Source organism: Rhincodon typus, chromosome 1 (assembly GCF_021869965.1).
Source record: "Rhincodon typus isolate 14 chromosome 1, sRhiTyp1.1, whole genome shotgun sequence".
In the NCBI taxonomy this organism is placed as follows: domain Eukaryota; kingdom Metazoa; phylum Chordata; class Chondrichthyes; order Orectolobiformes; family Rhincodontidae; genus Rhincodon; species Rhincodon typus.
The window spans coordinates 142,956,151-142,968,499 of record NC_063332.1 but is presented as its reverse complement, the minus strand read 5'-3'; the positions used below and the strand labels follow the sequence as shown (position 1 = coordinate 142,968,499).

The 12,349-nt window shown below is 42.2% G+C and overlaps 1 pseudogene; it reads right to left on the bottom strand.

Moving 5' to 3' along the window:
- Nucleotides 1–11,277, bottom strand: part of LOC109914438 — a 14,528-nt pseudogene extending 3,251 nt beyond the window's left edge.
- Nucleotides 11,278–12,349: the final 1,072 nt, after the last annotated feature.

The following is a 12,349-nucleotide window of genomic DNA, read 5'->3' as shown; positions in this document are numbered from 1 at the left end:
ACACACACACACACACACACACACACACACACACACACACACACACACACACATTCATTCTCTCTCACTCATGTTCAATTTCTCTGTCACACAGACTCATCCCCTCTCACAAACTCTTGTGTCTCTTTCACACAGGCCTCACCTGAGAGATCAGCTCAGGACAGTCTGGCCAGGGCTACATGCCATCATGTCAAGGTGACGGCTCAGAACCCCAAAGTATTTCTTTTTACTTTTAATTCCACAATGTGTTGCTTTTAAAAGGATGTCTGCTCCAAAGAGAAAAAAATCCGCTAGTTATTTGAATTCTTTGGCTGTCAGACAAAATCCTTTGTGAAGCCAATGGAATATTGCACTTATAAGTTGTCAGGGAAACTTCACCCAGGGTGAGACTTAACAAGAAGAGATAACAAGAGGGCTGGCTATCACTCCCCTTCCAACAGAAAACCACCTTCTGAAAACATGTCTGCTTTACCCTCCCGGAATGGAGTTTAAAAGCCAGCTTCGACTTTACAGGAATGGACTAGTGGGACTGAATTAATAATCTCGCTCTTTGTTAAATCAAGAAAGTCTTTTAAAACAAGTTTGTTTGGACTTGAGAAAAGGGTATCCACATGGGATACTTTCTAAATTAACCTTGTTACAACATACTGAAGGTATGGGTGAATAAGGAAGTATCACCAGCTCATCCCTCCACATCTGAACATTAACAGTTTGGGATAGCCCATCTGGAATCATAACAAATTGGGAAACATTGTCTACGCCCTGGTTGTAACCATTGAGAAGCAATTTATTTTTGATTTTGATATTATTTTTGAAACAGTGTTCATGTGGCCAGTTCAAATAAAAATGTAATTTAGAAATGAGTTAGATAATTGAACTGAAAATATAACCTGCATATCCTAGGTATATAGCAATGGTATTTGACTTTAGTAGTCAGTACATTGAAAATAATAGTGAATCAGGAGCAAAATAAAAGAGAAATGTTGGCACAAATAAAACCAGTACAATTGTTAACCATTGTAATAAATCAGAAACATTTGTTCAGGAGGCAACAATGACACTTAAACCTTGGTTTAACCCAATCTTCACTCCGTCAAGCTCAGGAAGATATTTGGTGGTAAGAATGTGGTCTGGAAATGGCACATAGAATCTTCTGGTGGCTGCACAAGAGGGTGGGAGTGTGGTCTAGAGCACTCAGGGATATAGACTGCATACTCCTTAATGCACTCTGGATGTCAAAATAAATGGCCACACAGACTTGCTCTTGTTCCAAGTCAATAGAAACTCAAGCAAACAAAAATAGAAATTGCTTGAGAAACTCAGCAAGCTTGGCAACTTCTGTGAAGATAAAACAGAGTTAACATTTTGAGTCCAGTGAACTTCCTTCGGAAAATCAAGCACTGGAACCTTGTACCATAACAGAGCACCCATTGCATGCTTCTTTGTGAACAGACCCTCGCACATGGTACTGCGCCCCCTGCCATTCTCCTAAGCCCTCTATCAGATTACTGGGAACATTTTTTAAAATTCTCTCATGAAGAAATAGCATTGCTGCATGGTGAACATATTTTGCCTGTCCCTAGGTGCCCTTGAGAAAGTGGTGGTAAGCTGCTTTCTTGAATCACTGCAATCCATGTGCTGTAGGTAGGCCACAATGCCATTAGAGGGGGAATTAGGTGACATATTTCCAAGTCAGGATGGTGAGTGGCTTGGAGGGGGACTTACAGGTGGTGGTGTTCCCCATGTATTTGCTGCCCTCGTCCTTCTAGATTGAACTGGTCATTGGTTTGGAAGGTGCTGTCTAAGGATCTATGGTGAATTTCTGCAGTGAATCTTCTAGATAGTACGCAATGCTTCTACTGAGCATCAGTGGTGGAGGGAGTGAATGCTTATTGATGTGGTGACAGTTAAGCCTTGTCCTGAATGGTGTCAAGCTTCTTGAGTGTTGTTCAAGCTACACTCATCCAGGCCAGTGGGAAGTATTCTCACACTCCTGGCTTGTGCCTTGTAGATGGTAAATAGGCTTTGCGAGTCAGGAGGTGAATTACTCATTGCAATATTCTGAGCATCCAACCTGCTCTTGTAGCCACTGTGTTTATGTGGCAAGTCCAGTTGAGTTTCTGGTCAATGGTAACCACCAGAATATTGATAGTGGGGGATTCAATGATGGTAAGACCATTGAATATCAAGGGCCACTCATCAGCCCAAGCCTGGATATTGTTCAGGTCTTGTTGCATTTAAACATTGACTGCTTCAGTAACTGGGAGGTCGTGAATGGTAGTGAACATTATACAATCATCGGCAACCATCCCCCCTTCTGACCTTGTGATGGAGTTAGGTCATTGGTGAAGCAACTGCAGATAGTTGGACTTAGGACACTATCCTGAGGAACTCCTGCAGAGATGTCCTGGAGCCGAGATAACTGACCTCCAACAACCGCAACCAGCTTCCTATGTGCCTGATATGACTCTAACCAACAGAGAGTCAAATGTGGCCTTAATATCAAGGGTGTCACTCTCACCTTACTTCTGGAATTCAGCTCTTTTGTCTTGTTTTCAATCAAAGCTGTAATGAGGTCAGGAACTGAGTGGCCCTGGCCGAACCCAAACTGGGTGTCACAGAGCAGGTGCTGCTTGATAGCACTGTTGATGACACCTTCCACCATTTTGCTGGTGACCAAGAGCAGACTGATGGGATGGTATTTGGTCGGATAGGATTGGTCTTGCTTTTTTTGTGTACTGGATAAACCTGGGCAATTTTCCACATTGTCAGGTAGATGCCAGTGTTGGAGCTGTACAATAAGAGCTTGGCTAGGGGAGCGGCAAGTTCTAGAGCACAAGTCTTCAGTACTAACGCCAGAATGTTGTCAGGGCCCATATGCCCTTTGCAGTATCCATTGCTTCCAACCACTTGTTCATATCACATGGAATGAATCAAATTGACAGAACATTGGTGTCTGTGATGCTGGAAATCACTGAAGGAGGCTGAGATGGATCATCCACTGAGAACTGTTGAGAATGCTTCAGCCTTATCTTTTGCATTGATGTGCTGGTCTCTTCCATCATTGAGGATGGGGATATTTGTTGAGCCTCCTCCTCCAGTGAGATTTTTAATTGTGCATCACCATTCACAACTGGATGTGGTGGGACTGCACAGATTTGATCTGGAATGCCCTGTCTTGAGTTGATAGATCTGTGTGAAGTCTTTCCCATTTGGCATATTGATAGTTCTACACAACACGATGGAGAGTATTCACAATGCGAAGGTGGGGCTTCATTTCCACAAGGACTGTGCAGTGGTCACTCTTACCGATGCTGACAAGGACAGATGCATCTGCAGCAGGCAGATTGATGAGGATCAAGTGTGTATTTCCCTTCTTGTTTCCTCACCACCTGCCACAGACCCAGTCTAGCAGATATGTCTTTTAGGACCCAACCAGCTCAATCAGTAGTGCTGCTGTTGGACACTGAAATCCCCCACCCAGAGTACATTTTCCACCCTTGCCACCCTCAGTACTTCCTCCAAGTGTTGTTCAACATGGAGAATCACTGACTCATCAGTTGAAGGAGGGCAGTACGTATCAGGTAATCATCAGAAGGTTTGCTTGTCCATGTTTAATATGAAGCCTTGAGACTTCACAGTGTCCAGAGTTAATGTTGAGGACTTCCTGAGCAACTCTTTCCAACTATATGCCATTGTGCTGCCATTTTTACTTGGTCTGTGCTGCCAGTGGGACAGGATATATCCAGTGATGGTGATGATGGTGTCTCGGACATCGTCTGTAAGGTATGATTCCGTGAGTATGACCAGTCTGTGAGACAGCTCTCCCAATTTTGACACTAGCCCTCAGATGTCAGTAAGGAACACTTTGCAGCATCAACAGGGCTGTTTTTGTCGTTGTCCTTTCCGGTGCCTAGGTCGATGTCAGGTGGTCCATCCAGTTTCATTTCTTTGTTGAGACTTTGTAGTGATTGATCCAATCGAGCAGCTTTCTGGGTCATTTCAGAGGGCAGTTAAGAATCAACGACATTGCTGTGGTTCTGGAATCACATGTAGCCCAGACAAGGTGAGAATGGCAGATTTATTTGCCTGAAGCACATTAGTGAACCAGATCAGTTTTTCCAACCATCGGCAAGAGTTTCAGAGTCATCATTAGTTATTAATTCCAGGCTTTTTATTGAATACTAATTCCACCATCTGCTGTGGTGCGTCCTCTACAATTTCCTTATTGCATCAGGATTATCAGTCAATGATATCCTAATCATTCAAGATCTCTCTTCTGCAGTTCTAGGTTGTTCAGGGCACTTCAGATGACCATGATCTGTGAGACCCTTGCTGGGGATAATGAAGGGCTCCCCCAAACCTATGTTGTGATGAAGGTTCATGATATATTATTATTTAGGAACTTAGGGTCTAGAGTGTAAAGAACGATACATGGCTTTAAGTTTGATTTGTATTTATATACTGTATGTGTTAAGGAGGGTAGGAAAAGTTGTAGTTACATTTTTCAGTCTGAGAGTGGTGTTGAGTTGTCTGAAAATTTGGTTACATACATCTGTATGAAGCCTTTAAAAATTCCCTTGAGGTGCACAGTTCAGTACTTTAAAAGCAAGGTTAGAAGAGATAAAAAGACACAGCTGTTGCCAAGCAAGCAACAAATTTTTCTATGATGCAGGAAGACAGAGATATAAATATGTTGTTTTAAACAAAATCACTAGAAGGTTAATGAGTTTAAAGGTTTAATTCAAAGAGAAAGAAGCCCATTCAGAAAGAAGAGGCCTGCAAGAGCAGCAGTGCAGTTTAGCAGTCACCAAAACAGTACAGGCAGAAGAAAAGAAATCCTGAATGCCTCAGAAATCAAAAAGAGAAGAATTCCAGAAAGAAAAAGTTTTAAGTGTCAAAGATGAAAACATCCTATTCGGCTGTTGAATAAGTAAGTTTAAGGAACACATGTTAAAGAGCAAGTGAGTTATGTCAGCAGTTTTTTTAAAGGTCTTTAGAAGAAATATTCATTAAAGAAGATAGCATCAGATGAGTGAAGATGTTTTCCAGGAAGAAATTAATTACAGCCAATAGAACAAGGAGCTTAAAGTGGAAACGTGGTGATCTTTCACTGAAGTTTGAATATTTGTAAGGTTCTTGTTGACGGTAGAAAAAAAGCATTGAACTGATTTCTGTTATTTTAAAATAAGGACGTTTTAAATAATTCATGAATGGTGTAAAATAGTTCATTCTGTTTCTTTTTGTGCATGATAAATATTGATGTTCTTTTGCTGGCAGCCTCTTGCGAATATGTTCAGTGTCTGACCATTATGTTAAGCAAATTATGATCTATCACGACAGGTTTCACTCAGGGATCTGACTTGTTCAGTATTACCTTCAGTTGGGATCATAATAATATGGGCACCTACATTTCATGTTCAGCAACCCATTAGCCTGCAGGATTTTCATTCACATGGACCTGTAGTAGGTATCCCCGTTCTCTTCTGATGCAGTGTATGGCTTCCTTACAGACATGAAAAAGTATGTTTTTAATGGGTAGTTCTTGACCTAAATAATACATCCATGAAGTTGTGTTGGGCTCTAGACCAGCTCCGGCATTTGGGGCTGCCTAATGTAGGACTATCAGCTATTTACTGGCAACCGTGCACATACTAGATGCAAATGCTTTCAATGACCAGAGATCAGTTGTACGTTGATCGATAAAATGCCAGATCTATTCATGAAGCTGGCTGACTGGTCCATGGGAGCCTTGATGGTACCTTGCACCTGGACTGGCTCCAGTGACAATAGACTCTCCACATGATTGTCCATGTTTGTTCCATAGTGCACTTATTGTCAGACCTCTTATATGGGGTATTAGACATCTCCTTGATGCATTGGTGGGTCACAGTCTTTGAGATTCCCATATGTTCCCAGAGGATCCCTAGAAAGCTTCAGAGTAGAAGTTTAGAAGTTGAGAGTCATAGTGATCTTTAGGGCTAATGGCATTAGGTGTCCTTTGAAGCCTATTAGGTCCCAGCTCCTCTTCAGGCATGGAGCATAAATCACTGACTGCCTCGCAGGAGAGTCTCAGTCTTTGCTGACACTGTCGTTTGGACACCTAGAGAGGGTTGAACCATGGATAGTATTTCATTGGGATAGCCGTACTTTTTAAGAGGACGCTGTTGGCATGCGCCTCTATGCCCTGCTCTGGAGTGCCAACCTTCAGGTTGGCCTTCTTGCTGCTCCTGTTGTTTCTGTTATGTACCTGTCGGTTCCTAGTCCTCCTTGCTTCTTCACTGCTTCTCCTCAGAATTGGATGCACAAAGATTGGGTGAATCAGGCCCATGGTAGGTAGACTCTCTCACAGATCTGTGTTTATTCACACCCACCAGACCCGAAACGTCAACTTTCCTGCTCCTCTGATGCTGCCTGGCCTGCTGTGTTCCTCCAGCTCCACACTGTATTATCTCTGAATCCATCATCCACAGTTCTTATTATCCCCAAGCAACTGTTTCCCTGGCTTGTCCCTTGAGAACAAGTGTTCTGTCACTTCTGCAGCACCACCAATCCAATGAGTGTTGTCACCTTTAGATGCCCCTCCATAGTTCTGACTTTCAGTGCTCCTGCAACAATGTTTCCACCTTTATAAGTCATATAGCATGGAAACAGACTCTTTGGTTCAGCTAATTCGCGACGATATAATTTACTCACCTTTGTTCTCTAATCATGAATGCTGTTAATGAATCATAATCTATCAATCTCAATTTTGAAATTTCCAATAGATCACCAACTCAACAGCCAGTTTTTAGGGGTGGACAACCTCTCTTTTCTCAGCTGCCACACAATTATTAATTCATTAAAGTAGTTAAAAGATCATAAATGCTAGTTTTAACTTTGTTTTGATCGTTCATAAACAAAATTCAAGAACATTAAGTATATGAGGCGGTTTCTTGAAGATTAAACCAAAATTTAACTTTTGGTTGCCACAGGGCCAGATACAAGAACATGCTAACATGTACTAATATCCCACTGAAGCTAAAGCTAACCTAGTCTCAAAAAATAAATATTTTAACATGGATCTCATGAAGTCTAACTCCTCACTGTCCATTGTCCCTAGCAGACTTGAATGAACAGAGATTCAAGAAGAATCTTTTAAAAACATCAATTTTGAATCCAAACTTACAATAATATGCAAAAGTGGGCAAATTATTTGAGAAATTATGCACATATTTTGAGTTGAAACTCCAGCTTGGTGAGGAGTGACTGACAGATGGCAATCTGTGAAGTAATATTTTAATTTTGACATCTTTCTGCCATCAAAAGCAATACCCATCATTCCCGACCATCATTTCTACCTATCCATGGGGCTGACTGAGAGACGCAACACTGAACTCTCATCTCTTTGACACTTCCTTTCTCTGGGCAAGGCTCTAAGCCTCATGGCTCCCATGTAGCATTAATAAAATGGTAATAGCACCATTAATTCAAGTTAATTGTCATTTTAATCAATTTAAATGATGTCCTGTTGCATCTTACTGAAAAGGTAACCCTCTATGTTTCCCACTGTACATAAAATTCGGAAGCAACATAATGATGTTAGATTCTTGACTGAATGCATAACTATTGCACTTTATGATCACATCCCACCACTCCTAAGTCCCACTCACTCTAACAAAACCAACCACAATCTCAGCAGCTAAGTAAAATTAAAGTCTGGCTAAAAGGATAAAGCAGGGAACAAGATATTGGCAATGAACATGACGGTGGACTGAGATTGATGGGAATTCAAGGGATGCGGGGAGCGACCAAGACAGTGAGATTGGGCATTTAAAAGATATAGGCGCTGAGGGAGAGTAGATTTGGTATATTATTAAATGGTGTGGTATAAAGGGGAGAGTGAGATTAGAAAAGGTGGAAATTTAAAGGGTGTAGGGAGTGACCGGACAATGTAATTAGACTGGGTAGAAAAATCTAATGATATGCAGGGAGCAGGTACATAGATGGGATATTAAAGGCAAGGGGAGTAAGCAGGAGTGTGGAATTGGACTGGCTGAGATAGGAACATAGGAAAAGGAATTGGCCATTCAGCCCCTTGAGCCTGTTCCACCATTCAGTGAGATCATGGCAAATTTGTTGACTAACCCCAAATTATCTTAACAAACATCTATCTCAGATTTAAAATGACCAACTAATCTAGTATCAACTGCTGTTCAAGGAAGAGAGCTCCAAATCTCCACCACAATCTTCAATGGTCTGCCCCCAATTTTTCAACAATGCCCTTTTCTAAATTCTAGAGAAGACAAGCTTAATTTGCATAATCTCTCCTCATAACCTAAACTCTGAAGTCCAGGTATCATTCCTGTAAACCGACGTTGCATTCCTTCCAAGGCCAACATGTCCTTTCTAATGTGTGGTGCACAGATCTGCTCACAGTAAACCAAGTGGGATCTAACCAGGGTTTTGTATAACTACAGCATAATTTCTGTATCCTTATACTCCAGTTTTTTAGATATAAAGGACAGAATTCTACTAAACAACTTAATTATTTTCAGGATGAGTTTGTGGCATTTTAAAAATCTACGCACTTGAACCCTTAAGTCTCCTTGGATATTCACTGTAGTTAACTTCATACCATCTAGAAAGAACCCTCATCTATCCTTTTTTGGTCTAAAATGGATAACTTCACACTTGCTTACATTGAACTGTATCTGCCACAATTTGCCCATTCACCTAGTCTATCAATATTCCTTTGTAATTTTATGTTGTCATTTACACTGTCCACAATGCCACATAACTTTATGTCACCAGCAAATTTAGATATATGACTTCCATGTCATTCTCTAAGTTGTTAATAAATAATGTGAATAATTATTAAAGCTATGGAAGAAGAACAGGAAGTGGGATTAATCTGGGCATGAAGTTGCTCAGGGAATGAACAGGAATGGCATTTAACAGAAAAGGATACCAATAGTTACTGGACACAAGGAGGAGAGTGGACTTAGACCGGGTTGGATATTAAGTGTAATAGCAAATGGGGATTGAGCTGGAACATGGGATTAGATTGGTTGGGTAGTAAATGGTCGTGGGATCGAGCAGCAAGCTTTATATTATATTCATACACAAGAATTGGGAGTTAACTGAAAATTGAAAGTCCTGATTCAGGACTCGGATCAATCCACTTACCAGAACAGATCACTCCAGCAACTGTCTCGTGTGTGCAATTTTTTGCCAACACTGAGCGGGCAGAACACTGGTCGAGGGCAGATTCTGTCCCATTACATCTCACATTATCCAACCAGATGTTCCCAGTCGCCTTTCCATAGTAAGTGCCACTTGTTGCTGATACAGCTGTCCCACAGTTCAACACTCTGCAGACCACTTTTGCTTCATTTATATCCCATCCATTGTCACAGATGGTCCCCCAGGCAGACTTATAATAGACTTCAACTCTGCCGGAGCATATGTTGTTACCATTCACCAGGCGCATTGATGTCAGAGCTGGAATAGAGATTGGAATGTCCTTAATCTGATCCAATATGACAGGTGATACTGAGTGGGCCCAGACATCAGTCTGTCTTTAACACACATACGTTACCCCTCATCCACACACTCACAATATTGATTGACTTCCAATACCACCCGGAGAACAACATATGCCACAACAACAACAACCTACACTCCGTCTGGTCATACAACACCAAGCCATTGGTCAATGTCCCAACATGAGCCCAAAATCATTCTAATTTCCTGACATTACCCGAGAAGCCCTACTCACCTGAGCAAATAACTCCAGCATCCTGGCTATGTGTGCACTTAGTCCCCACCAGGGGCTTGGAGGAGCACTGATCAAACATAGGCTCTGTTCCGTTACATGTCACATTATACTTCCAGATGTACCCAGTCGCCTCATTCAAGTAAGGGCTGCTTCTTTCTGACAGGGCTGTACCACAGTTCAATGTTCTGCAGGCCACATTTGCTGCATTGATATTCCAGCCCATGTCACAGACTGTTCCCCAGCTGGATTTACGATAGACCTCAACTCTGCCCGAGCACATATTACTTCCATCCACCAGCCGTATGGGCACTGGACCTGGAACAGAGACAGGAGCATGAATAAACTGGCCTGGGATGTTCTGGAGTTTGAATGCAGTTATCGGATGGACACTTTAGCCTAGGTGTCAGTCTCCTCCTAATACAGGTTACAACAGGGAACATGTAAGAATACAGAAACGGACTAACATTCAGCTACGCAAGTCTGTACTGCCATTTGATTTGATCATGATGTGGAGGTGCCAGTGATGAAATGGGGTGGACAAAATCAGAAATCACATGACATCAGGTTATAGTCCAACAGACTTATTTAAAATCACAAGCTTCACCTGATGAAGGAGCAGCACTCCGAAAGCTTGTGATTTCAAATAAACCTGTTGGACTTTAACCTGATGCCGTGTGACTTCTGATTTGATAATGACTGATCTGTATCTTAACTCCATCTATCCACCTTTGTAACTCTGAACACCCATCAAACATCTCAGTCTTAGTTTTGAAATTTCCAATTCATTCCCAGTATCAACAGCTTCTTGGGGGAGAGAGTTTCAGATTTCTACACTTTAGTTGATTAAATATTTTCTGTCATCACTCTCAACAGCATGAAAATGCTGAAACAAAGACAGAAATTGCTGGAGAAGTTCAGCAGGGCTGGCAGCATCTGTGGAGGGAAAGCACAGTCAACATTCCAGTGACCTTTCATCTGAACGAGTAATAGCTAGGAAAAGGTGGTATGTATGCTGAAGACAGCAGGTGGGAGGTAAAGGAGTGAGAGGTGGAGGTGGAGTCCAAAGAAAGAAAATTAGGCAGACAAAGGTATTGTTGATAGTACGTGAGGGAAAGAGAAAACTGATCATGGAAACTACGAATAGGTGAAAATGTGTTGGCTGCACTGAAAGCAAGCCATGTGATGACACAGCCTGGGGTGAGTAAAGGACATGGAAGGAGGTATTCAGGCCCTAAAATTATTTCACTCAATATTGAGTCCTAAAGACTGCAGAGTTCCCAAACAGAAACTGACACGCTGTTCTTTCAGCTTGTGTGGAGCCTTACTTGAGTACTGCAGCAGGCCCAAGACTGAAACGTTAACCAGGGAACATGGACTATTAAAGTGGCAAGCAGGCAAGCAGCCACCATTTCTGCTACCTCTAGCAGGATGTCACTGCCAGATTTGTATTCCCGTCTTCTCCCCTCCCTACCTCCCTGCTTACCTCCCACTTCCTCATTATCCAAGGCTCCCGACATACGTTTTTGGTGAAGCAATTTTTCTGCACTTAGTCATTGAGTGATTGAGTTGTACAACAAGGAAACAGTCCCCTCAGTCTGACTCATCCATGCCAATCAGATACCTTAAGTTGATCTAGTCCCATTTTCCAGCATTTGGCCCATATCCCTTTAAACCCTTCCTATTCATGTACTCATACAGATGTGTTTAAATGTTGTATTTGTATCCACCTGCACCACTTTCTCTGGCAGCTCATTCCATATACGTACCACCCTCTAGAGAAAAAGATTGTCCCCTCAGGTCCCCTTTAAATCTTTTCACTTTCATCTTAAACCTATGCCCTTTAGTTTTGGACTCCCCTACCCTGTGAAAAAGACCTTGGATATTCACCCTCATGATTTTATAAGCCTCCATAAGGTCACCCCTCAGCTTCCAACGCTCCAGGGAAAATAGCCCCAGTCCATTCAGCCTCTGCCTATGGTTCAAACGCTCCAACTCCAGCAACGTCCTTGTTCCTTGCACCCTTTCAAATTTAACAACATGTTTCCAATATCAGGGAGACCAAAATTGAATGCGGTATTCCAAAAGTGCCTAACCACTGTTCTGTACAGCTGCAACATGACATCTCAACTCCTGTACTCAATGCGCTGGTCAATAAAGGCAAGTGTACAAAAATGCTTTTTCACTATCCTGTCTACCTGTGACTGCACGTGCAGCCCAAGTTCTCTTTGTCTGGCAACACAATCCAGTCTATTGTATTCGATACCCACAATGCAGTTTCCTGTACACTGGAGAGATGACATGCAGGTAGGATGACTGCTTTGCAGAACACCTTTGTTCTGTCCGCAAAAAAGACTGAGCTTCCAGTTGCCTGCCACTTCAACACACATCACTGTGCTCCCTGGCCAACATTTGTCTTGGGCCTGCTGCAGTGCTTCAGCATGGCTCAGCGCAAGCCAGAAGAGCAGCATCTCATTTTCCGCTAGGAGACTGTGGAGCCTTCAGGACTCAATAATCGAGTTCAATAATTTTAGAACCTGGAAGCTTTCTTCTTATGTCCATTACCTCTCATCGGGGAGGTGATTGCCTAGT